This window comes from Pan paniscus, chromosome 8 (assembly GCF_029289425.2).
Source record: "Pan paniscus chromosome 8, NHGRI_mPanPan1-v2.0_pri, whole genome shotgun sequence".
Lineage (NCBI taxonomy): Eukaryota > Metazoa > Chordata > Mammalia > Primates > Hominidae > Pan > Pan paniscus.
In genome coordinates, this window is record NC_073257.2 from 90,460,356 (window position 1) to 90,480,057 (window position 19,702).

At 46.0% G+C, this 19,702-nt stretch overlaps 1 long non-coding RNA gene across 1 annotated transcript in view; it reads left to right on the top strand.

The window, feature by feature from the left end:
- The window catches only part of LOC103785172 (uncharacterized), a 150,373-nt gene extending 138,639 nt beyond the window's left edge, over positions 1-11,734 (top strand). Inside the window, exon 6 of the long non-coding RNA XR_610861.4 lies at positions 11,015-11,734. This is a non-coding gene — a long non-coding RNA (uncharacterized LOC103785172). The remainder of the gene's footprint in view (positions 1-11,014) is intronic.
- Positions 11,735-19,702: the final 7,968 nt, after the last annotated feature.

The window sequence follows — 19,702 nt, forward strand, 5'->3', positions numbered from 1 at the left end:
GCCCTGGTTTTCAAGGGGAGCCTCAACTGAGAGTGATGAATATTCACTGCATTATCTCAGGGCCTTTGCACTTGCTGCCTCCTCTGTCTACAGGTATTTCCCCAGATGTTCTCAAAGCTGGCTCTTTCTCTGCTCAAACGCCAGCTCTGACAAGCAAATCTAATGCAGTCCCCATGAGGCAATCACATCCATCTGACTTGTTTTCTTCACAGCACCTGTCCCTACCTTGTCCATTCATTTGTTTACTGATTTAATTTCTGTCTACCTGTAAGAGGTAACAAGCACAGGCCATCGTAGGAGACAGGTTCAAACCCCGGCCCTGCCATTTACTAGCTGTGTGACCTTGGGCAGCTTACTTATTTGCCTTTGCGGTGCCTGCAGTTTCCACATCCAGCGGTGGTGTGTGCACGTGTCTCGGGGAGCAGGTTCGGGCTGACTCAACATCTGCCCTGTGCTGGCCACTGTGCTAGGCCTCTGCTTCTGTAATCTCATTAATCCCCAGCACATCATTGTGAAATGCCCCTTATTTGTGTCCTGGTTTCCCTCAGGCGGTGAGAGGTAATGTACAGGCTCAAGTCCACACCACGGGAAGCAGTGCAAAGCCTGTGTACTTCCTGCAGTCATCACACAGCAACCCCCTTCAGACTCCAGGCCTCTGTGTTTGGGGGCGTAAGGGACTGTTTCTCTAGTTGGTGAGATTATAAAATAACCTTCACGGAGTATTCCTGTTGTAGTGGGCTGAGAATCCCTTCCTAACCTCTAACCTTTGTCTCTGGCTGTAATTTTATCCCAGAGAGAAGGGGTGTGGCACATGGGCCTAGGGCCGAGTGTGAGCCCAGGTGATAGAAGAAGGCAGTTACACCCCAAAGGCTCACTCTATCCTTGGAGCAGTCAGATCTGGGGCAGGCATTTAAGAATTCAGGCACAAAGGAGAGGCCAAGGGCCCACAACAGGGAGGCAGGCATCCCTGGCTTCCAGGAACACATGGAGCGAGACACAGTCCCTCCTCCTGTATCCTTGTTCCTTGGCTGAGCACATGGAAGAGGGGGTGTCTCCAGGCCCAAAGAGGAAGCCTGAAGGTTGTGTGGGGGTGGCCACCTGGGAGTCAGGTGGAGGGCTCTTTTCTTTGACTATGTAGATCTTATGTACTTTCCTTGATGACAGGCTGGATTTGACCTTCTGGTCATAGTTGGGGGACTTTTACTCTAGATCATCTCTAAGGACTATTCCAGCTTTGACCTCCCACCTGGGTACGGAAAGAGACTGAGGCTCTGACAGGTGAAGTAGGTTTGCCCTGGTTTGCAAATGTGGCTGGAAGGGAGGTGGGGACAGGCTTTATTCATTTCTGATCTCTTAGGGATCTCTGAGAGCCTGGCACAGAGCAGGTGCTCAGAGAGCTTTTGGTGAATGAATGAATGAATGGGTCCTGAACTTGAGTAACAAGAATATGGCAGGGATTATGTATGTTTGTTGATGGGTGTTGTGAACCTGTAAGGACAGGAAGGAAGGAGTGCTGAGGCTGACAGTGAGAGAAGATAGAGGGAGTTTCCGGCACTCTGGGGCCGTTCACTGCAGTATCACAGCAAACAGCAATCATGTGCCCTGGACGGGCATTCCTTTGTTACCGAGAGGCACAGGAAAGAATGGTAACACAGTGGCTGGTCATCAGAAAGAGATGCAAGGATGCTGAGTGTATAAAGCTGCAGGATGCATTGCATTATGCATGCCTGAGTCCTGTAGCTTGCTTTGTAAAGCACAGTGCTTATTTTAATAAGTGACAATCTTTAATGCAGTGGGGGGGAAATCACAGCTTTGTGGATGTCTCATTGTTCTCAGAAGTGATGCTTAGCTTCAGGAAACACCAAGTTGGATGGGCAGCTAGGCAGGGACTTTGATGTCCTTCTGGTTTGCTTTCTGGGGCAGGAAAAGGATGAGTTCTCCTAGTGTCTTGTACACATCAGATGCTCAGTCAAAGTCTGATAAATAAATGGTTCTCTCCCTACATCTGATATAGTGCTATCTTATAGTAGAAAACTTAAGGAACATGTGACTACATTCGCCCATTCATCTCCTAGTTGCTTGCTGACATTTGAAATTTATTTGCAGACTCACGTGTAGTGGTGATAGATAAGGCTTCATGTGTGGGCTTGGGCCCTGATGAGAACTCCCACCGTGGCTCATATGGTGTGCACATGACTCCACTGTGCTGGGGTGCTTTCAGAGATGAGCCAGGACAAAAGAATGGGGATGGTGGCTGGGTGGGGAGTGGGGAGTTAGGAGTGGGGGAGTGTAGTGTTATGTCCTGAGAATTAACCTGGGGGATGGAGAACAACTCTCTCTGCTTCACAGTGTCTCAGAAAGGAGACCTCAGGGATATTCAATTTCTCCTTTTCCTACAAATTGCTAGCAGCAGAATCAACCTGAAGTTCTAACTACCCTGGTCATATATTTGGCTGGCCATGGCTGATGCAGCAGAAAGTGTAGAGCAGGAGTACTTGGCTGAGGTGTAGCCACACATGTCCTCTCATGGCGGGTGTTGGTGGACCCTTGAGTACAGATGTGGCCCTCTACCAATCTAGGGGTATAAAGGCAGCTGGCGTCTAAGCCCCTTTGACCTGGTGGTCTCCTTACTTCATGCAAGCTGCCTGGCCCACTGGACTTTGCTCATACCTCCTGAGAACAAGGTCGTCACTAGGGGACTGTGTCTACCCCCTTGCAGGCTCATCTTGTGTCCATCCCTGACACTGCTTGTTTTCTGAGCACTTCCTTGAGACATGGCTGAGGCATAGTGTTCACAAGCCTTCCAAGCAGACCCAGCCCTTGGGGATCTGGCCCAGTTCAAACCCATTCCTAGAAAACCCAGAATTGGATCTCTGTGGCCACAATATTGAAAGACTAGTTTTTCATGAAAAGGATGACCCTGATTGTTTTATTAAAGTACTGAAAGACATATGAACATAAATGTCTTTTTAAGTTGATGTATAATAATCATACATATGAACTCATTTATGCCTGAGGTTGCAATTTTTTTAATTTTTGCAAACAGACCTTCGCGATGACCTTGAGCATTAGGACATAAATAACTCCCGCATGCTTAATGTTCCATTATTGGTATGCTAAACATAAATGGGCTAGCCCCATTTATGGGGTACATGTGATATTTTGATACACGGATACAATGTATAATGATCAAATCAGGGTATTTAGGATATCTATTGCCTCAAATATTTATCTTTTTTTTGTTGGGAACATTTTAAATCTTCTCTTATAGCTATTTTGATATATACATTAAATAATTGCTAATTCTAGTCACTTTACTGAGTCATTGAACGCTAGAACTTACTTCCTCTAACTGTATGTTTGTATCCATTTTCCAACATCTCTTTATTCCCTCTTTACCCTTCCCAGCCTCTGGTAGCTATCATTCTAAGCTCCGCTTCCATGAGATCAACTTTTTTAGCTCTCACATATGAATAAGAACATGTGGTATTTTTCTTTCTGTGCCTGGCTTGTTTCACTAACATAATCACCTCCAGTTCCATCCATAATGCTGAAAATAATATGATTTCATTCATTTTTATGGCCAAATAGTATTCCATTGTGTATATATGCCACATTTTCTTTATCCATTTGTCCGTTGATGGACACTTATGTTTATTCCATATCTTGGCTCTTGTGAATAATGCTCCACTAAACATGGGGGTGCCGGTATCCCTTTGATGTACTGATTTCCTTTCCTTTGGACAAATGCTCAGTACTGGGATTGTGAAATTGTATGGTAGTTATAATTTTAGTTTTCTGAGGAAACTTACTGTTTTCCATAATGGCTGTATGAGTGTATTAATTTATATTCCCACCAACAGTGTGTAAGAGTTCCCTTTTCTTTGCATCCTTGGTAGTATTTTTTTTATTATAACCATTCTAATTAGGATGAGATGATATTTTATTGTGGTTTTGATTTGCATTTCCCTGATGATTAGTGATGTTGAACATTTTTTCATATACCTATTGGCCACTTGTATGTTTTCCTTTGAGAAATGTTTATTCATGTCCTTTGCCCACTTTTTAATGGGATTATTTGTTTTGATGTTGAGTTGTTTGAGATCCTTTTATATTCTGGATATTAGTCCCTTGTTGGATGAATAGTTGTAAATATTTTCTCCCATTCTATAAGTTATCTGTTCAATCTCTTGATTGTTTCCTTTGGTGTCCAGAAGCTTTTTAGCTTAGTGTAGTCCTATTTGTCTACTTTCGTTTTTGTTGCCTGTGCCTGTGAAGTCTTAGACATAAGGTCTTTGTTAGACCAATGTTCTGAAGTGTTTCCTCTTTGTTTTCTTTGAGTATCTTGTAGTTTTGAGTCTTATATTTAGGTCTTCAATTCATCTTGAGTTGATTTTTGTATATGGTGAGAGATATGGGTCTAATTTCATTCTTCTGCACATGGATATCCAGTTTTCCCAACACCATTCATTGAAGAGAGTGCCCTTTCCCCAGGGTATGTTCTTAGTGCCTTTGTTGAAAATCAGCTGGCTGTAAATACATGGATTTATTTCTGAATTCTCCATTCTGTTCCATTGCTCTATATATCTGTTTTTATACCAATATCATTCTGGTTTGGTTACCATAGCCTAATAATATATTTTGATGTCAGGAAGTATAATGCCTCCAGCTTTGTTCTTTTTGCTCGGTGTTGCTTTGGCTATTTGGGGTCTTTTGTGGTTCCATAGGAATTTTGGTGTTTTATGAAAACTTCTGTAAAGAATGTCATTGACATTTTGATAGGAATTGCATTGAGTCTGAAGATTGCTTTGAGTTGTGTGGCCATTTTAACAATATTAATTCTTCTGATCCATGAGCATGGGATATCTTTCCATTTGTTTGTTTTCTCTTCAATTTCTTTTATCAGTATTTTGTAGCTTTCATTGTAGAGGCTTTCACCTCCTGAGTTAAATTTATTCCTAGGGATTTTATCCTTTTTTGTAGTTATTGTAAATGGGATTGTTTTCCTGATTTCTTTTTTCAGCTAGTTTACTAGTGTGTAGAAAAAAAACTAATTTTTTTTTGACTTTTGAATGTTGATTTTGTATCCCACAACTTTACTAAATTTGTTCATCTAGTCTAAGAGTTTTTTTGGTGGAGTATTTAGTATTTTTTAGATATAAGATCATATTATCTGCAAAGAGAGAAAATATGACTTTCTCTTTTCTAACTTGAATGCCTTTCACTTCTTTTTCTGGCCTGATTGCTTTGGTTAGGACTTCCAGTACTGTATTGAATAAGAGTGGTAAAAGTGGGCATCTTTGTCTTGTTCCAGTTCTTAGAGGAAAAGCTTTCAGCTTTTCCCCATTTAGTATGTTAGGTTAGGGTTTGTCATGTGTGGCCTTTTTTATGTTGAGGTATGTTCCTTCTGTGCTTAGTTTGTTGAGTTATCATGAAGGGATGCTAAATTTTATCAAATTTTTTTGCACTTACTGAGATATCATATGGTTTTTGCCTTCATTTTGTTAATGTAATGTATCACATTTATTGATTTGCATATGTGGATTTGCATCCCTGGGCTAAATCTCACTTGATCATAGTGTGTTATCTTTTTAATGTGTTGTAGGATTCAGTTTGTTAGTATTTTGTTCAGAATTTTTGCATCTATTTTCATCAGGGATATTGGTCTGTAGTTTTCTTTTTTTGTTGTGTTCTTGTCTGATTTTGATAGCAGGGTAATGCTGGCCTGATAGAATAAGTTAGAAAGAATTTACTCCTCTTCAATTTTTTGGAATAGCTTCAGAAGAATTTGTGTTAGTTTTTTAAAAGTTTGGTAGAATTCAGCAGTAAAGCTACTTCAGCTTTTCTTTGTTGGGAGACTTTTCATTACTAATTCAATCTTATTACTCATTATTGGTCTGCTCAGGTTTTCTATTTCTTCCTGATTCAATCTTGGTAGGTTGTATGTGTCCAAGGATTTAACCATTTTCTCTAGGTTCCCCAGTTTGTTAGCGTATAGTTGTTCCTGATAGTCTCTAATAATCCTTTGTATTTCTGTGGTATCATGTTGTAATATCTTATTTGTTGCTGATTTTATATATTTGGGTCATTTCTCTTTTTTCCTTGGTTAGTTGCACTGGTGGTTTATTGATTTTGCTTGCCATTTTATAAAACCAACTTTTTTTCATTGATTTTTTGTATTGTTTTATAGGTCTCTATTTCATTTAGCTGCTTTGATCTTTATTATCTCTTTCCTTCTGCTAATTTTGTGCTTTATTTGTTCTTGCTTTTCTAGTTCCTCAAGGTGCATCATTAGGTTGCTTATTTGAAGTCTTTCTACTTTTTTTGATGTAGGCATTTATTGTTATAAATGTCCCTCTTAGCACTGCTTTTGCTGTATCCCATAGGTTTTGGTATGTTGTGTTTTTATTTTCATTTGTTTCAAAAAATTTTTAAATTTTCTTCTTAATTTTTTCATTGGTCCATTGGTTGTTCAGGAGCATGTTATTTAATTTCCAAGTATTTTTATAGTTTCTAAAGTTTCTTTTTGTTATCGATTTCTAGTTTTATTCCATTGTTGTCTGAGAAGATACCTGATGTAATTTTGATTTTTAAAAATTTGTTGAGACTTGTTTTGTGTTCTTACCTATGGTCTATCCTAGAGAATGTTCCATGTGCTGATGAGAAAAACGTGTATTCTGCCATTGTTGGATGAAATGTTCTGTAAATGTCTGTTGGGTTCATTTGGCCTAAAGTGCAGTTTAAATCCAATATTTCTTTGATGATTTTCAGTCTAGATGATCCCTATAAAACTGAGAGTGAGGTGTTCAAGTCCTCAACTATTATTATTTGTAGTAATACTGCTGTGGTGTTGGGTGTATATATATTTATAATTGTTACAGCTTCTTGCTGAATTGATCACTTTATCATCATATAATCATCTTTAAGTCAAAAATGATAAAAAGAGACAAAGATCATTAGTCTGTTTTATCTAACTACTCTTGCACACTTTTGATTTCCATTTGTGTGGAATATATTTTTTTCATCTCTTCACTTTCAGTTTGTGTGTATCTTTACAAGTGAAGTGAATTTCTTGTAGCAAGTACATAGTTGGTTCATGTTTCTTTTTTCCCCTTTAGCCAGTCTATATCTTTGAAGTAGGGAATTTAATCTATTTACATTTAAGGTTATTATTGACAGGTGAGGATGTATTCAAGTCATTTTGTTAATTGTTTTCTCATTATTTTGTATATCCTTTGTTAGTTTCTTCCTCTCATTGTTTTTTTGCAGTTTGGTGGTTTTCTGTAGTGGTAATATTTGACTCATTTCTCTTTCTCTTTTTGTCACTTTTATATCTGGTCTACAAATGAGTTTTATACTTTTGTGTGTTTTTATGGTGGTAGGTACTGTTCTTTTCCTTCCAGATGTAGGGCTTCCTTGAGCATTTCTTATAGGCCTGGTCTAGTGGTGATAAATTCCCTCAGTTTTTCTTGTCTAGGAAAGATTTTATTTCTCCTTCATGTTTGAAGGATAGCTTTGCTTGTTAAAGTATTCTTGGCTGGCAGTTTTTTTTTTTCTTTCAGCTCTTTGAATATGTCATTTTATTCTCTCCCGTTCTGTAAGGTTTTGGCTAAGAAATCCACTGTTAGTTGAATTGGACTTCCTTATATGTGACTTGACTCTTTTGCTGTTTTTTAGAATTCTCTTTTTATCTTCGACTTTTGATGGTTTGGCTATAATATGTTTTGGAGAAGACTTTTTGAGTTTAATCTTTTTGGAGATTTTTGAGCTTCCTGTATCTGTCTATATTTCTTGTAAGACATGGGAAATTTTCAGCTATTATTTCATTAAATAGGTTTTCTATACTATTGCCCATATCTTCTCCAGTAAATCCTAAAATTTGACTATATGATCACTTTATGGTGTCCTATATATCATGTAGGTTTTTTCATTCTTTTTTCTTTTCTTGTTTTGTCTGACTGGGTTATTTCAACATTCTTTTGCTTAATCTAGCCTATTGTTTTAACTCTCAATTGTTTTTAAATTTTATTTATTGAATTTTTCATTTTCAGAATTTCTTTTTTTAAAATTATGCTTATCTCTTTGTTGAACTTCTCATTCAGATCATAGATTGTTTTTCTGACTTATATGTATTGCTTCTCTGTGTTCTCTTATATCTCACCGAGTTTCTTAAATATAATTATTTTAAATTCTTTTTCAGGTGTTTTATAGATTTCCTTTTTGTTGGGAACTATTACTAGAGGCTTATTGTATTCCTTTGGAGGTGTCATTTTCCTTGCATTTTCATGTGTTTTTACATTGATATCTGCACATTTAATTTAATAATTACATCTTCCAATTTTATAGATTGGCTTTTGTAGGAAAAGACTTTTTTTCCATAGGTGTATCTACAGTGTTGGTTGGGTAGGGTGTTTTGGCTTTGATTCTGGATAGTTGCAGTAGTGTGGTCTTTGTATGATTTCTTCATCTGTAATCAGCATCAGTGGTGTTTGTGAGTTCCTCGGTGGCTTAGGCAGTGGTCATTAGTAGGGGCTGTGGCAAGACTTTACTAGGGACAGGGATGCTAGGCAGGCCAGTCCTTTGGTACCCAGTGGTGGTGGCAGAAGGCTGAGCATGCTGGTCCTCAGGCCCCTGATAGTGTATGTGGGTGTTGTTGGTCGTGAGTCCAAGTGGGCCAGTTCTTAGGCCACCAGGCAGCTTGTTTGGATGCCAGAATTGGCAGCAGTGGGCCAAGTATGTGGGCATGTCTTTGAGCCCCTGGTTGGTGTGTGTAGTATTTATTTGTGGTGGCAGCAGTGGTGGAGGGCCAACTCTTGGGCCTCCAAGCAGCATGTGCAGGCATGAGCAGTGGTGGGCAGGTGGGTGCCAGTGGTGGTGGCAGAGGCAGACTAGATACACTAGTCCCTGGACTCCAGAGAGGCACACATGGGTGCTGGTGGCTGGCAGGATGGGCCTATCCCCAGGCCTCCAGTCAGTGCATTCAGGTAGTTGAGGTGGTCAGGACGGACCTGTCTTCAGGTCCCTGGAAGGTGTGTAGTGGGCACTGGGAATGGTGTACAAGGTGGGTCAATCCCCAGACGCCCAGATGGTGTGTTTATATGTTAGCGGTGGTGGCAGTGGGTGGGTCAAGCTTGTTGTCAGCTACTAGAGAGTGTGTGCTGGAGCAGACAGGATGGATCAATCCCCAGGATCCAAGACAACCCATGTGGGTGCTGATGGCAGTAGCAGGCAGGGTGAGTCAATTCAGCAGGTGGGGCAGGCCTGTCCTTAGGACCCTGGAAGGTGTGCAAGAGTGCCAGTGGTGGCAGGTGAGGTGGACTGATTCCTAGGACCTTAGGTAGTGTACACAGATACTGGCAGTGGTGGCAGTGAGTGCCATGGGGTTGTCCTCAGTCCCTAAATGGCGTATGCAAATGCCAGTGATGGCAGTGGTGGGTGAGGACAGCCTGTCCTCAGGCCCTAGGGTGGCACCCAGATGTCCCAATCCCTAGACCCCCTGAAGACACATGCAGCTAGCTGCCCAGTAGTTTTGCCACTGGAGTGGTCGGGGGTGCTGTCAGGGATATCAGCCCCAGGCAGTTGGCTCTTAGGAGCATGTGCTTCAGCTCCCTTTGTCTCAGGGGAAGCCTCCCTGGGGTGCTGCACCACTCATTCCCTGGGGTGTAGCACACTGTGTGGGCTGGAATGCTGGAGACCTGGCAGGAGTGGCCAGGTCCTGGCATCACAACACTGCAGGTCTCTGGGTGGATGTGTGAAGGATGTCAGTGGGGCTCCAGGGATATGGAGATGCAGGGGATGTTGGGCCCCAGGACAGGATGCAGTCTAGTGGGTGCTAGGATCTCAACATGGCGCTGTGCTGCAGCTGATTGCATCTCGGGGGTGTGTGGCACCCAGCATGAGCTGTCTTTCTGGAACAAAACCTTCACACAGATTCCACAGAGCTCCCTCTACTCGTCTCAGGGCCCACGAAGGCCAAGGGGCTCTCCCGTGGCTAGGATTGCAGGAGTCCATGATGTGGGCTACTGGGATCTCTCCTTACCTTTTCCTTGCAGTGGGGAGTTATCCAGGCTCTGAGCTGATCCTGGCCAGGCCAGCTGCTTCACTTCCTTCTTCTTCCATGCCTCTGCGGCTCCCTGCTGCCTCCCTGCTGAATCCCACCATTCTCTCTTAGACACGTGAGTCCACCTGTAGTTATCTCCTCCGGTGCCAGGCACCTCTATTCAGACATTCTGAAGCCCTCTTGGTAAATGACTTGCTGAAGTATATGTTGGGCTTAATCCCAGCTCTGCCCCTAATTAGTTGTGTGGCCTTGGACAAGTCACCCCTCTTTCCCTAACCCCGTCCTTGATATCACAGCAGTTTACCACTGGAAGCATAGCTTCCATAGAGTCCACAGACCTGAATGTGAAATCTGCCTCTTCCATCTCTGAGATGCAGTGCTCTGAGCAGGATTTTTGGTTATTTTTGTGTGCATTTGATTTGTGTGTGCGTACTTTTTTTTTCTCTTTTTTTTTTGAGACAGAGTCTCATTCTGTCACCCAGGCTGGAGTGCAGTGGCGTGATCTTGGCTCACTGTAACCTCCACCTCCTGGGTTCAAGGGTGTCTTGTTCCTCAGCCTCCTGAGCAGCTGGGACTACAGGTGCACACCACTACACCCAGCTAAGTTTTGTATTTTTGGTAGAGATGGGGTTTCGCCATGTTGGCCAGGCTGGTCTCAAGCTCCTGGCCTCCAGTGATCCGCCTGCCTTGGCCTCCTTAAGTGCTGAGATCACAGGCATGAGCCACTGCACCTGGCCATGTGTATAAGTTTTAAGTTCTCTACTCCTCTTGGTTTTCGTTAAGTATAAAATGGCAGTGGTAAGTGCCCACTTAGAGTCTGTCAGGACCACACAAGTATATTGTAGCAATAATAGCAAACATTTATTGTCTAATCTGTTGTCCTGGCTGTATTTTGCAGGTGCTGCTCCTCTCAATCTTTAAATCAGGCTGGTAATAGCATCTCTCATTTTTTAGATCAAAACCTAAAAAGGTGGGAATGAAAGAAGCTCCTAACCCTCCTGGCTTTTTTCCCAAAGCCAGGAGGCAGCTCCTGAATGGTGGATTTTGGACTACTGGTGAGGCTGTCAGCAAAGGGCCTGGCCCAGAGAAATGCTCAAGAGTAGGATGAAAAGACCATGGGCTTCTTCCTCTGCAAAAGGAAAGGTTTGGGACTGATGGATGCTGAAAAGTCTAGATCTTCATAATCCTCAACAGCTTCACTGCCACTGCACACACAAAATGAGTGTGCCCTATATTTCCAGCCCTCTGATGAATACGAAAAGAGCCTGAAGAACTCATCTTCCTGGTCGCAAAGTACTTTAAAATATATAATCCCTCAGTCTTAAACATACACATTTTATTGCTTTTTATTATACAATAATACATATTTACTATTGAAAATACAGATAAGAAAAAAGAAAATGGTTCATAATAATACTACCCAGGTTTAAAAAATACTATTCAGCCTTATGTTGAAGAATCTGACTCTTTTCCTATGCAAGCATGTATTTCAAGCAAAACTGGACACTTCATGTGTACCTTGTTTTGTAATCTTTTTTTCCCCAAATTAATATATAATCAATATCTTTTTGTATCAATCTTCAATCCTTTCTTCTGTCACTTATTTTTAATGGTTAACAGTCATCTACTATATGGATATTCTGTAATTTATTAAAGTGATCCCTCATTCTTGAATACTGAAGTTGTTGATAAGAAAGTTCCAATCTTGTTGAGAAGACCAAGCCTGTGAGGAATAGTTCCATGAAATTACAATTGGAACTTGCTATGTGCTGAGTGGCAGAAATGCAATAGAGTTCTGAATGGAAGGAGTGGTTTTGGAATGAAGGGTGGTGGGGAGGCTTTAAAGAGTACGTAGGGTTGGAGCCAAGCTTTGAGAGAGGGGCTGGATTTCCACAGGTTAAGAGATTGTATTCGAAATAGGAGAACCAGCAGCAGCAAAGGTGCAGAGCCCAGGGGTTGGGTAGGTGTTTAGGCCCTGGGGAGGGCTCACATAGGGGACCAGCTCCAGAGAGGGTTAGAAAAGGAGGACAACAGATTCTAGAGTGGACGGTAAGTGCAAGTCTGGCAAGAGTAAATTTTACCCTTTTGGGCAATAAGGAGCCACAGAGAGTTTTTGAGCGGGGTTGTGGCATGAGTAGATCTCGGTTTATGAAGTCACTGTACAAGCAGTTAGGGAGAGAAGAGAATAGCAGGAGATGGTATCCAAGGCAGGGAGACCTGTTAGAAGGTGGGGAACAAGTCCAGAGGAGGTGATGAGACCTGGATTCAGGGAGTGGCAGGAGGTGAGGGAAATGGGTTGGATGTCATGGCTGGAGAGGGCCCAAAGGAGGAGCCCCTGGGGCTCACGAAGAGGGGAGACTGCTGCCTGATACCTGGGGTCCTGGGAAGAGTTAATGGGCTGCCTGTGGACGAGCTAATTGGTCCTCCAGTGGGGCTGACTCATCCCAGCATCCAAGCCAGTTATTACTAATGCTGGGGAGGGAGAGAGAGAGAGAGAAAATAAAACAAAAGCCGAGCAGTGGGAATTCTGTCTGATTGAAAACTTCCAGGGCTGGCCTCCCATTTCAGACAGGCAGGATTGGGAAGAGGGCCCTGCTGTGTGGGGGTGAATGGCAGGGGTGTGGCTGGCGGAAGTGACATTTCCATGATGCCTGCTTGAAACTCATCCATAACTGCCTTGTGGGGGTGCAGCTGGGGAGGGCTGGGTCTTTCCCTAAACAGCCCAGGTTTTCTAGTGACACCCAAGGCACACTCAGGGCAAGAGAGTGCGACTGAAGATGTCCACACCAGGGAGGAGAGGAGGACCAGCAAAGGCCAGGGGTGCAAGGTCTGGTTCTATTTACTTAAAAACTGGCTGAAATCTCGGTCCCTTTGTTTGCCATTTCCTTGGGTTTTTAGATTTTTAACATGCCATGGTCAATTTCATTTGCTAAGCGAGAAATCACTGGGAGCAGCCTTCCCAGCGCAGTAGAGTAGGGCTGTTTGGGTAGAGGATGTGTCCTGGACAGTGCCCAGAGGTGCTGGCAGAGGCGTAAATGGGTGTTGCCGGGTCCTCCTATCCTCTCTGCCTCCTCCTTGGTATGGGCTCCTGCTGCCTTTTTCTGCAGCAGTGGTGGAGCAAACACTGTCCAGGGCTTATAGGGCCCTGATTCCTACCCGAACTCGCTGGGGCACTTTGGCCCAGATGATTCCCCAGTGAGGGTCTCAGGTGTCTTATCAGGGTTCCTCTGTTACTTGAAGGCAGACGGCTGAACCTGATAATGTTTGTGGCATTTTCCAGCTCAATGTCCCTATATAGTCATTTTTCTCCCATGCCACATGTTCAGGGAATGACATCTCTCATTTCTATCTGGTCATCAGGGATCAAGTGAAGGCCTTACCTTCAAGGCTGTGGGACTCAGCCCCAGCTAGACCCTGTGGGTCTAATTTGGATTGTAAAGAGTTTGTCCTCGTAAAAGGGTGCTTTCGTGTCCTCTGGCTTTCCATTTGGGATTTTAGTGGTCGGTAGGCACACATGGGGCCTTATGTTGTGTGGCAGCCAAATGAGCTGCGTCTTTGGGTTGTAGGGCTTGGTGTGGGAGGGGTGCCACTAACACATGCTGTGCCTTGAGTTCTGCATGGGTCACATCATGACGTTATCCCCATGCCTCCCATGCATGGGTCACAGGCACCTCCCACTCATCTGCTGCCTAGGGCCAGTCCTATTGCTAACTTCATGTTTTGGGTCCAGGGCCTCCCCTCCAGAAATCCCACATATTGGCAAGGGGAAGCCAGCCTAAAATAAGGGCCAGGCCAACCTGAGGTGTGGTGGCTCAGGCCAAAGGGCTCCCCCTTATCTGGAGTGCATGGAACCCCTCCCTGTGAGGCTTATTTGGTGGCTCAGGCCAAAGGGCCTCCTCCATCTTGAATACCTGGAATGCCTCCCTGTGAGGTCTCAGATCTGGATGCGGAACCTGAGGTGGGACATGGATGAAATGGAGCAGAGAAGGAGAAGGGGTGAAGCCTGGACCCTGATGGAAGGGGAGGAAAAGAACAAACTGGGGCTGCCATGACAGGGAAGGAAAGGCCCGTGTGGAGGAGCATGGAGCCATCTGCTCATGAAGGAAAGGCAGGGATGGGGCAGAGGTGTTGGGGCTTCCGTGTGACTCCAGAGGCCAAGCCCAGAGCTGTGTGTGGAGCCCATGAGGAGCAGAGATTTTCCAACAAAGGTGCATTTGTGGGCCTCCAGATGGAGGCCCTACCTTCTCAGCAAGGGAAGAAACCCCTCTCTCTTTAACCTCTCTCCCCTGCACAATTAGAAGGTTCTGAAGAGTGACTTCATTATTGATGGGTGAGTATATGTTTATTGGGCATCTGTGGTGTGCCAGACGTTGTGTTGAGTGCTGGGTGCAGAGGTAAATGGGATATCTGGTTACCGCCCACATGGGGCTTAGAGTGGGGGAAGTGGGAGAGTAAGTCAGGACACACGTAAGCAAACACTAGAATGGATAGATATTGTGATTAGAGCATTGGAGAGAAAGAACAGGATGTTTCAAGAAAGGACAGCATGAAGGACTGCTGTGTGGGATCAGGAAGGTCTCCGTGTGTGTGGTGGGGGGTGATGGTTAAGCTGAGGCCCAAAGGATGACGGGAGTTACCCAGGTGAAGGGTTGTGGAGACGAGAGCACAAGTGAGGGCTAGGAGGCAGCTGGGCTCAGGGCACTTAGGGCCCTGAGGAAGGCTGGAGTGGGTGGCAGGGGGCAAAGGGGGTGCTGAGGTGAGCCTAACAAGGGCTGTGGGCCAGGAAACAGGACTTTGTTTTGAGTGCGGTGGGAAGGCATGTGGCAGGCAGCCACCTTGAGGCTGGGTTTCCTTCTCTCAAGTGCCAGAGCTCAGTGGCTGCTTTCTGGGAAGCTGGTGACCAGGACGACTGGTGCATGGCAAAGGGCATCAGGAGACTCTTCTTTCCTCCTCCAGGAGTTGAGTTTCTCAGTCTCAAGCAGGCAGCATGGGAGGTCCCCAGACCTGCCCTGGAAAACTCCCCCAGACCTGAGCAGTAGGCAGCAGCTCTGGGGTGCTGGGTTCATGTCCACCCTGAACCTGTGAATGTGACCTTATTTGGAAATAGGGTCTTTGCAGATGTAATCAAGTTAAGATGAGGCTACAGTGGATCAGGGTGGGTCCTAATCCCATAACTGGTGTTCTTATAAGAAAAGGGAAATTTGGACACAGACACACAGATGGAGAGGCCATGTGAAGATGGATGCAGAGGTCAGAATGATGCTGCCACAAGCCAAGGAATGCCAAGGATGGCCAGCACCCACCAGAAGCCAGGAGAGGCCCAAGCAGAGACTTCCCTGGTGCCTACAGTGAGAGCACGGCCCTGCTGATACCTTAGCTTCAGACTTCGGACCTCCAGAATTGTGGCAGAATAAATCTCTGTTGTTTTAAATCACCCCATTTGTGGTGTTTTGTCACAGCAGCCCCAGGAAACAAATACACTGGGCCCAGGAAGGGGAACCTGGTGTATTAAGCCTGTCCCACATGCTGGCCCACCAGCATTCCTTATCTTGTTTACATGACAACTCAGAGAAGTTCCAACCATGCTCTTCATTTTACAGAAGAAGAGCTGGATGGTCAGAGAGGTGCAGCAATATATCAAAGGCCCACAGAGACACAATAACAAAGCTGGGGTTTGAGCCCAGGTCTGAATTGGCCCCTGATCTTTCTGTACCGCCTATCTGCAGAGCCTTGATGGAGAGTGATCCAAGAGGGTCAGACAATGATGAGGAATCAAGGCTCTGCGACACTCATGTATTTACTGGTGGAATCCCATGCCCGGCATTTGTTTTGAGATGACCTAAAAGAAAAAAGAGTGGGAATGGGGATAGATGAAAGAACAGCAGAGTGTTGGTAATCATAGAAGCTGGGTAATGGGCCCATGGGAGTTCATTGAATTATTCTCTTTATGTTTGCGCATCTCTGAAAATCTCCACAGCAAAAACTTAAAAAGTAAGGCCAGAGAGATGCAAGCTTAAACAAGGAAAAAGATTAAAAACTATGAGGGCTCTGAAATCAGAGAGCACAGGATTGGGATCTCAGCTTCGCCCTTCATTAGATGTGAGATGTTGGACAAGCCACTTGGCCACACTGAGCCTTGGTTTCCTCTGCTCCATGGCCTCTCACTAGGCAAAACTTCATGGGATGGTGGAGGAATCAAATGGTGGAATTCAAGTGCTCAGCCCAGTGCCATGCACATGGGAGGCATTCTAGAAATATTTGCATTATTATGGTTACTGAGTGTGCACCTTGCAGCAGCTCAAGGGTCAAGACTCCCTTCTTTTTTTGTGAAATAGGGATGAGAATGAGGCTTAGAAGTGGAGGAACTCGTCTAAGATCCCAAAGCTAATAAGTGACAGAGACAGGCCTGACCCAGAAATCTCTCCCTGAGCTAACTGCTTCCTTTACCCACAGAGCTACTCAGAGACCTGCTCTCATGCAGTGTTTAGGGCCTTTCCCACAAGGAGGCCAGCTTTCTTCCCCTTGGTTTAGGGATCAGGCCAAGGAGGGGAAGGAAGATGAAGCCGCCCCTGGCTGACCCTGGCGAGCTCTGGTCACTCTGTGTTTGCTCAGCTGCAGGGTGCAGGTGGCAGGAGCGGATGCTGAGCACCAGCTGACATGCTTTCAAAGGTGACAGGCCTGTGGTAATTGATGGTCAATGAGGGCCATGGCTCCATGCACACTGTTGGTTTAAGGATGACATTGATCTGACACACTGGCCACAGCAGAAACAGCAAAACAAAGGAAGGCCAAACTGGAAACAGGCCTGGCCTCCCTTGGCCCCGGCTGCCTTGGCTCTGAGCATTCCCAGAATGCTGTGCCCTGAGGTCTGGCCAGGATCCTGGTGCCCTGGAGCTCTGGGGTCAGCCAGGATGGAGGAAGTGCCCAAGGCCCCCACGCATCTAGGTGCAGTTCAGGGAAGGAGTGAGAAGGAGCAAAGCGGGAGCAACCTCAGAGGTTCCCAGACCTGTGCCCACACACTGTTTCCAGCCTTCCCCTGCCCAAGTTTCCACGCCCTGGGAGTAAGGTGGAGGAGGGAGGGGCCTCCAGACCGTGTCCCACACAGCACGGTGGGTGCAGTGGATGTGTCTGCTGAGGAGAGAAGATGCAGGGGCCCTGGGAGGTAGGCAGGGATGGGCTGGGGGATAAGAGAGGCAAGGCCTGGTGGCAGAGGCCTGGGTGTGAATTCAGGGCTCTGGCAGGAAACAGAATTCACTCCAGATCCTTCCAGTGAAAAGACAAGGTCATTCTGTGGGCAGCATCAGGGAAATTCTCAAGAGATGAGGATGCTCTCAGTGGCTAGCAACAGTAGCACGTCATGACCCTCCCTAAGGCTGAAGGATCAGTGGGGGTGGGAGGGACAGTGCTAGCCAAACCCCAGGAGAACCAGACTCACAAAAGAGGGTGCCAGCAGCCACTGCCTGGGAGGTGGCCTGAGCAGGAAGGAAGAGGGGAGGAAATGCACAAGCCCTCTCCTTGCTCCTTTCCAGATCCTTGCCAGCTGCTGGAGGGAGCCACTGATGTAGTCAGTAGGGGCCACCTCCCAGGCTGGAGCAGGGCAGGGAAGGGCAAGGAATGGAGAGGCAGCCTGGGGAGAATAGAGGATACCAGCACACCTCTTTTCTTTCCCTACAATGACGACTGTCATACACACTGCACAAACCCAAGGGGAGGATTATTGATAAGGCGTGTGACAGTCCCAGCACAAGGCCCCTCATGTGCTAGCCTTGACAGACGGTAGCTTCAAACTCTCCATCTCTCTTTTTTTCAAATGTGCACACACACACTCCACATTTCCTCAAATCTCTGAATGGCTGTCATAAGGAAGAAGGAGCGAACATGTTCTGGGAGGGCCAAGGGGGAGCCCGAGGACAAATTGTGTAGCTGTCAGAATTCTGTGGCTCCTGGAATAGGCATGCCCCAGGGGCACTGCCTCCTGCCATGGGAAGCATGGTGCTCTTAACATGCGCCTGCTGTGTGTGAGTGCAGCTCATGTCACGTGCTCCCCATCCTCCAATCCACACCAGCTCTCAGGGCAGCTGATGGTCATGCCTTCGCTTTGCAGGTGAGGATGCTGGCCTCAGAGGGATGGGTGCTTGCCCAAGGTTGTCCTGGAGCCAGGCTATATCAATCAGGATAGGCCAGGTTTTGCTGCTGTAACAACCCTCAGAGCTCAGTGGGTCAAGACAATACGGGCTTGGCTCCTGCTCATGTTACCTGTCCATCAGGGGTCAGCTGGGGGCTCTGCATTTCACCATCCTTCCTCTAGGACCTAGGCTGTCAAAACTGTAGCCATCTGAGATATTGTTCTCACGCTGGAGATTTTATTTGGTCTGGAGGTCACGCACGTCACTTCTGCTTACAATTCGTTGGTCAGACTGGTCACATGCCCCTATCCAAGCAAAGGGGCCAGGATGGTCAGTCCTACTGTGTGTCCAGAAGGTGGAGAGCTGGAACTATTAGAAGAACAGCATTAGTGGCTGCTACATGAGCCATGGCTTCCTTTCAGGCCTAGGGAACTCCAGGTGCAGAGCTCTTCCTGCTGCTGCAAGGTTGACGTCACCCTGGCAGAGGCTGGTGGAGTGCCGTGGCACAGTGGGAAAGGCTAGAGCAGGGGCTGTTTCAGATTCTTGTGGGCTCATTCTGTGGCCACCTAAGTAGGATGCTGAGGAAGTCAGCAGATCTCAAGAAAGATGGCCCTGGGCTGTCAGAGCAAGATCAGGAGAGGCAGCATGTACTGCAGGGAGGAGAGGGCTTGGTACCTCCCAGGACCCTGAGCTTCCTGTCTCCATTCTCCTGGGCCACACATGGAGAGCCCTTCGCTGCTTATGGAGGCGGGATCCCTTTTGGAGGCTGTCTTTCCAGCTGCAAGTGCTCTGGGCAGGCTGGAAACGGTGTTCCGAAGAGCCGCATGAGGCCATTTCATCAGAGTGCTACTCAGGCTGCTAGAAAACTGGCCACAGAGCCATTCTTCTTCCACGACCCCTGACTGCAACTAGATGGAATTTATGTACTTGTCACCCCCATTCGGTGGCCAGGCTGGGGAAGGAGAGGAGTGTGATTCTACACAGTGGACTCCACAGAGAGAGGAGGTGAGTGGAGTCAGTCTTTCTGGAAGCCCTGCCCTGTGCTTGGCCCTGGAAGGGTACCACGCTGCTGGTTGCTGCCACATGCATTAGCTCCTGTCGCTCTCCCCTCCCTGGCCACCCTGCTTCACACACTTTCACTCTTCTTGAGGAAGCTGTGTTCCCTGCCTTGTGGACTCCATTTCTGCATCTCCCAAGCCACCAATGACTCCTCTTACACGATCTTGCAGAAGCACTCAACACGGCTGGCCATTTTTGATTTCATTCTGTTTTATTCTTCTGTGCCGTCACACTCTCTTGCTACCCATCCGTGGAATATTCTTTCTCTCTCCATCTGGCCCTTGGGTGCCTGTGGTCTGCAGACCTCCATGCACAGTTCATATTTTCTCTTTTTGGCCATCTAATCCCTACCATGAGCTTCTGCAGCCCATCATTGATGAATCCCAAACCCAGACCTCTTTCTGGAATTCAAGGTATGTTCATCCATGTGCCTAGCTGACATGTCCACTTGGATATC